The sequence below is a fragment of the Octodon degus genome, unplaced genomic scaffold (assembly GCF_000260255.1).
Source record: "Octodon degus isolate 3935 unplaced genomic scaffold, OctDeg1.0 scaffold00121, whole genome shotgun sequence".
NCBI classification, from domain to species: Eukaryota; Metazoa; Chordata; class Mammalia; order Rodentia; family Octodontidae; genus Octodon; species Octodon degus.
In genome coordinates this window covers 8796542-8804184 of record NW_004524697.1, presented here as the reverse complement: position 1 = coordinate 8804184, position 7643 = coordinate 8796542, and the positions used below count along the sequence as shown (strand labels likewise).

General features: G+C 36.9%; 1 pseudogene; it reads left to right on the top strand.

Moving 5' to 3' along the window:
• LOC111812343 overlaps positions 1–4175 on the top strand; it is a 21769-nt pseudogene extending 17594 nt beyond the window's left edge.
• Positions 4176–7643: the final 3468 nt, after the last annotated feature.

The window sequence follows — 7643 nt, the reverse complement described above, 5'->3', positions numbered from 1 at the left end:
TCAGGGCTTTGTGCTTGCCAGGCAAGCGCTTATTCCACTGAGCCATCTCCCCAGCCCAAGCAAAGAATATATAAGGGATAACTTTGGTTTATGAAAACAAGCAAGTTGAAAAAAGAAGAAAGGATTAGTGAATTCATATTGTACTCATTCTCAAGTATCTAATGAATCAGTGGATCTAGATATTGAATATCGATGGATATTAACTTTGTGAAAATATATCCTAATATAATATTTTCTAAATGGAACACAAATATTATCTAAGACAAAAAATATTTTCTTTCTCAATTTCAACATTGATTATGCCTCTAAGGAGAAGAACTGAGAGAGATAGAGACGGGGGTAGGGTGGGAACATCAGCAAGTACACTAAAATATAGCACAAACTCATAATATTCTCATTTCAGGGATGTTAAACATAAGAGTCGATCCTTGTTACTGAAAAATAAATAAATAAATAAAAGTCAATATGGTTCACAAAAATGAACAAAATATGTTGTCTTACTTATTTTCTCACTGCTGGGACATACTACTCAACACCCACAACTTAAAGGAGGACAAGGTCCTTGGGAATCACAGTTTGTACAGGCCTTAGTCAGCTGTCTCCAAGGCAGTGTAGCATGGCAGAGGGGCATGGTAGAGGAGAAACAGCTCAGGGCATGGCAAAGGGAAACAAAAAGTGACATCAGGGGGAGGGAGATATATCCTTCTAAGCCACACCTCAGTGATCTATCTCTTCCAAGTGGGTATCACCTCCCAAAGAACATTTACTTATAAACTCATCAGTAGTCTAATCCACTTAATAAGTAACGTACTATAATCCAATCACCTCCTGAAAGCCACACATGTGAGCTCTTCCAGACATGAACCACAACATAGGACCTTGGGCCTGGTGGACAGATAACCAGCAATAAGAAGCAAGACTTCCTGGGTTGAAACCTAGAACCATGTGGGGTAAAGAAGAGCATATGCTAGAAACTCTCAAGCAAGCTAGAATTTGAGCATCATGTTTATGAGTCTGATGCCCTCAGGAAAGTGACTGGAAAGCATGGAAGGCTAAGGTTCATTTCCTTTTATTTGTTTCTTAAGAAGCTCTTCCCAAAGAAAAAGAAAAAGATCTTATGAAGGAATTATAAGGTTTGAAAGAAAAGTGAGAAGTGAGCCAAAAAGTTTGGGCTTCGTAGGGCCACTTCTTCTATTCTTCCACATAAACAGTGAGATGACTGGGGGACAAAAAATATACAGAAAAGTTTTGTAAAAAAAAAAAAAACACCCTTAAACAAGAGCACCAGCAGGAGCAGCCCAGCAGTGATGCTGGCACAGAAGCCCAGCAGCAGCAGGACATTGTCTCCTGAGGGGTCCTGCAGAGCCAGCAGTTGGTGAGTGAGTTGGACCAGTGCTGTGTTTCAGCACAGAGACACATGAACAGAAGCTGGTGGGCAGGGCCACCATTTCATTTCAAAGGACTCAGGCCAAATCCCAGCAGTAGGACAGTCCTGGGTTGCTTCACTGTCACAGTCCTGTAGTGGAATGAGGGAAGTGCCATCCAGCCACAGTGGACTGCTGGCAGGTGGGAAGAAGACTAGGGGGGGTTCTGCTGAGAGATAGGAGCTGGGACCACTCAGACTATGCTCTGGTGACTGTCAAAAGCCAGTCTTAGCCCTCAATACAAAGCACTGTTCCTCTGGTCCATGATCGCCAGAGCAGTCTTGGTCCAGTGGCACAAGCAGACAAATAGCCTTGGCCTGCAGTGAGACAGGGACACTTCCCCTGCCCTATGACCAGTGAGTAAAAGAATCTAGCAGAGAAAGTGGTGCAAGTTCTGGAAGAAGCCAATTATATAAGGATCTTGTAACACCCAGGGCCTTCCCTACTCTAGGGTGCTACAACCCAGGGAAAGTGCCATACACACAGGAGAAGTACACCTGTTATTGTCAACTGAAGACCAGTTCCAGCCCCCACATCCAGAGGCCAAGATCACCCCTGACCCAGAACAAATCCTACCACAAACAACAGGGTTACAAATTTTGGGGATCCGACTTTGATACTACCAAGAATTGTAAAAATCAAAGGAATTTTATTATTTTTCCTTGTCTTGCATTTATTTGGTTTTCCTTTTTGGTCTAATTGGGGCCTAATTTCTGTTTTTACTACTTAGGTTTGTTACCTTTATTTTTGGTGTTCTTTTCCTCTTCTCTATTCCCTCAACTATCTTTCTGGATTTTACACTTTCATGTGAGTGAATATTGTCTCTTTTTCTGGTTCACTTCAAGATTCTTTGGCTTTCTTTTCATTCTTTCTCTCTTGAATTCTTCTCTAGCTTTCTAAAACTGGGGTGCTCATTCTTAGCCTTACAGCCTTGTTTCTACTATATTTCCCCTTACACATCTCTCTGCTTTGTCTTTTATCCCTATTCAATACCCCAACAGAGTAAAAATCAATCTACCAAGGGGAAATTCATTACATACAGGTTCCTGGTATAGGTTGGATTTTGTTTTATAACTAAAGAGTACAAACTGTTATGACTGCATAACTGTAGCCAAGTACCAAAGGACTAAGTGCTGAGTCAAATAGATAGCAACCTCTCATCCTTAATAAGTTGGAAAGGTAGATTCTTGGGACAGACACAAAGACCAAATACAATCTACACCTAGAAGACATCACTAAGAAACAGACATTTCCAAAAAATAAAATAAAATAAAATTTAGCAATAATGATAAATATATGTATCATAAGAAGTTTGCCAGCACTAACATAGAAAATAAAACACAATAGAAAATAGAGAATAACAAAAAGATAGAAACAAAATGCAACCCTTGAACTTTAGCATATCCAGGACAAGTTCAGAGCACAGTAAAATAAAGAAATCAGAAGCCACACACTGGAACATTATGAAATGATAGCCATAGAGGTGAAAAAACAAATGGATGTGGCTATAGAAAAAATAATCCCAGGCCATGGACAGAGCTATGTGGCACAGTACCTGCCTGGCTAGAATAAGGTTCTAAGTTTGAATCCTGTTACTAAAAATGAAAAAAAAATCTCTAAGATAAAAACAGGAATGACCATAAAAATGAAAGATATACCCAAGATATACAGAATAGGCACAAATTTTTTAAAAAGGTAAACACTCAGGAAAATGACAGAAGCCATGAAGGCCCAACATAAGAAAGGAATGTAAGGTATGAATCAGATCCAAACAGATAGAAAGGATACTAAAGTTTTCAAAGAAAGGATACCAAACAGATTTAACAAAGGTGAAGATAGAGTATGAGATTTAGAAGAAAGGAATGTAGTGACCAGAAAAAGAAAAGTATCTTAAAAATAGGCACCATGAAAAAAATCGATCCTAAAGCTGCAAAGATGAATGAAGTAAAGAAGAACAACATAAGATATATCTGACTTAGTAAGAAAGGCAGAGATAGCACAAATGCCATTAAAAACAAGAAAGACAGCCATTGCTCCTTCTTGTTGCTGTTGCTGCTGTTCAGCTGCCGTGAAGTGCTGCTCTCTCCCCTGTGCCCCTCTGCCTTGGAGACAGCTGAATATGGACTGAAATCGCCAGTAACTACCTCAGTTTAAAAGTCCTCCAAGAAGACAAAAAAATGTCCTGGATCATTGCATATTATCAAGTGGATTCAAGGTTGTTTTCATGACTTGGAAAAGAAATACAATGTTACTGAGATATACCAGTTCAAATTCAAATACACAAAAGCAGGAGCCACTATGGATTTTGACAGTAGTAATACAAGCTTTAAAAGTGGGACAAACAGTGAAGATATTAAGAAAGCCAGTGTTCTACTGATTCAAAAATTATACATATTGATGCAAAACCTTGGACCCCTTCCTAATGATGTTATACTTACTATGAAACTTCATTACTATAAGGAAGTGACCCCACATGACTACCAACCCCCTGGTTTTAAAGAAGGAGTGAACTCACAAGTCCTGCTGTTTGAGAGAGACCCCATCAACCTGCAAGTTGGATTGGTCTCCACTGGCTTTCATAGCATGAAAGTGAAAGTCACAACAGAAGCTTGCAGAATGCCTGATTTGGAGAATAATCTGTTTCTGGAGAACAGCACTACTGAAGTTGCTCATCAGGACCTAGACTGTGAAGAGGAGGAGGAAAAGGAAGAGGAGAAGAAATGCAACAATCAAATGTGGAATAGAATATAGACTATCTTCTCAATCAACATTATAAGATAGGGGCTGAGGAGATGGCTCAGTGGAATAAGCACTTCCCTGGCAAGCACAACAGCCTGAGTTCAATCCCTAGTTCCACCAAAACAAACAAACAAAAAAAAATTATAAGAAATTTTTTCATATTTCTTCATATTGTACCATTCTCACAATTTATCCACGCTATTGTTGATGTACATTTGGGTACTTTCCAGTTTTTGACTGTTATGAACAATACAACTTGAACCATTCTGGAATACATGTTTAGTGAAATATGTAAATATTTTTGCTGGGAGTAGAATCACTGGGCATAGAATTACTTGGTAAAAGAGTTGCAGGTACATTTAGTTTTAATAGCTACCACAAAGTAGTTTCTAAAGCAGTCATGCCAATTTACATTCCTGTTAGTAATATATAAGAGCTGTAGTTGCCTCATGTTCTTACCTCACCAACTCTTGTCATTTTTCATCTTTTTAAATTTTAGGCATTCTTCGTCAGTATGTCATTTTAGTCTTAATTTACATTTTCTGATGACTAACAAGATGTGCATCTTTTAATGTGGTTACAGATCATGTTGAATATTTTGTGAAGTTATCTACTCAAATTGTTGGCCATTTTTTCTATTGGATTATCTGATTTGTAAGAGGTTTGTACCTGTGATTTGCATATTAGTCCTTTGTCAGATATGGGTACCGTAGTCCCTTGCTATTTTGGAGTTTGACTGTTGAAGACTCACTGTTTCATGGGTTTTCAAAAAATATTAGTCTAAATTATTTATTGCAGATTTTTCATTGTATTTCAGGATTTTGCAATAGTGTACAGTACTGTAGATGGATTTATATGCGTAGCACTTATGGATTTAATTATTTTTGCCTAAAATATTTAAATCTTTTTTTTTTTAATGTATTTGGTACAGAGTCTCACTGCAGCTCCAACTCAAAGGGGTGTGTCATCACACCTGGTCTTGGTGAACCACTCAGTATGCAGGGGGCGGGGCCAGCACAGCCTGTGGTGCCCGGATTGAAGCCCTGTCCCTGTATTTGCCTAAGCAGGCTTTATTCTGCTGAGCTATCTCACCAGCCCCTAAAATTTTTTTTAAATATATAAAAATATATTTAAAGTGTTAATTCTAATATAACATTGCTGCTTCACTGACTTTCACTTATGACAGGGCTGTAATGGAATATAACCTCCACAATAAGTGAGGGAACACTGTAGAGTACATAGCTTCAGCCCTATAAGTTGCCTTTTACTCTATTAGATGTTTTATGAACAATAGTTCTCATGTCTAATATAGTTTGTTTCATCAATCTTTTCAGCTATATGCAGCAGTTTGGATTACAACTTCAAATTTTTTGTTTACTCCAAAGTTTACAGAGATGTACTTTGTGTATTTTCTAAAATGGAAAAAATAACTACAGAAATGGATGAGTATTGTTTTTTGTTTTTAATTGTAAGAAAAACTTCTAGGCTAGTAGTGTAGCTTAGTGGTAGAATGCATGCTTAGCATGGTGAGACCCTAGGTTTAATCCTCAGCACTGAGAAATAAAACAAAACACAGAAAAGCTTCCATGAATAACTTCATACCAAAGAATATAAATACCTGACCTTTTTCACCTTTACCTCTAGCTATTCATGTATTTCAATATGAAGTTATTCATAAGATTTCATAATTTAAAAAATGTTCTCTGTTCCTGTATTTTCCTTTTTATATCTAGTGCTAATTATTTGTATGCCATTTGGTTTTTAAAATTAAATTTTCCAAAACTCAAAAAAAAAAAAAAAACAAGAAAGAGGTGATAGGAAAAATTTTCTCAAAATTTCCCAAATTCTTTCCCATCGATAAAGAATTAGACAGACAAATAAATTAAGCATATAGAACTCTAAACAGTCATAACCAGGATAAATCTACACCAAGACATATAATAATTAGAATTCCAGAAACTGAGCACAAGGAAAGAGTATTAAATGTAGTTAGAGAAAAGAAATAAATCACCTATAAAGTAAAACCCAGTAAAATCACAGCTGACCTCAATATAAAACCTGAAGTCAATGAGAATTTAGAGTGAAGTATTTCAAGCCCTAAAAGAAAACAACCTCCAACTCAGATTGATGTGCCCTGCAATTCAATCTTTCAAATTCAATGGGGAAAAAGATATTTCAATGACAAAGAACAACTGAAGAAATTCATGACCTCCAAACCATTTATCCAAAGTTCTCTGAAGAATATTTTAGAAAGAGATAAGGAAGACCACAATTCCAAGAACACCATTGGAAAAGAAGTCACCAGGCAAAGTAAGCAATTAAACAGGGAAAAGAGAGGATTCCAGCAACAGAAACTTCACATGAGAAGGATTAGCCAATACATATCGGTTATAGCCCTCAATTTAAAGGTTCTCAATTCACCCTGAGAAGAAACAAATGGATAGAATGGATCAAGAAGCAAGATCAAACAATATGCTGCACACAAGAAATATATTGAACTCAAAAAGAAACTTGCAGACTGGGGGCTGGGGAGATAGCTCAGTGGAATAAGTGGAATAAGTGCTCACCTGGAAAGCACAAGGTCTTGAGTTTAATCCCTAGTACAACCAAAAAAAAAAAAAAAAAAAAAAAGAAATGAAAGAAAAGAAAAAAGAAAAAGAAATTCACAGACTGAACATGATTGGATGCAAAACAATACTTCATGCCACAGAAACACAGAAAAAATCAGGGATAGTTATTCTGTTTTTAAACAATGTGAACTTGAAGCCAAGACTGATCATAAGAGACAGTGAAGGCCACTACAGACTCATTAAGGGAAAACTCCAAGGAGAACAGGTAACACCGATACATACAAAGGCACCAAATGCCAATACACTCAACCATATTTAGCAAATATTAATGGACATGAAAAACCAAATAAGCACTACAACAATTGTTAGGGGAACATAATACTCCACTGTCACAGGTAGATCAACTAGACAAAAAACAAAAATCAATAAAGAAATAAAAAATACCACAGCAATATATGTGCACTGAGATTTACAGTACCACACTTTGCAATAGCCAAATCCTGGAAACAACCTACATGCCCACCAACCAAAAAATGAACAAAATAATGTTATTTTCTTCATGCAGTTGAGTAATACTCAGCCACAAAGAAGAATAAGCTTGAGACATCTTTAGGTCAATGGAGGTCCCTTGAGACCATACACTTAAGTGAAATAAATTAGACACATATATTTAAATATCACATTGTTGCTCTGGTGTAAGACACCAAATGTGTAAATAAGGGCCAAAGTATATAATAGGTATAGTGACATAGGAAGGAATTGTTCAAAAGATAGGGAAGTAGGGAGGGGCAAAGATGAAGGAAGGGAAAAAAAATGATAAAAGAAGGATAAAATGGTAACAATACTTTTACACATAAAGAGGGTAAAAGGGGTTAAAGGGAGGGGAGAAGGTTGAGAAATAAACAAATCA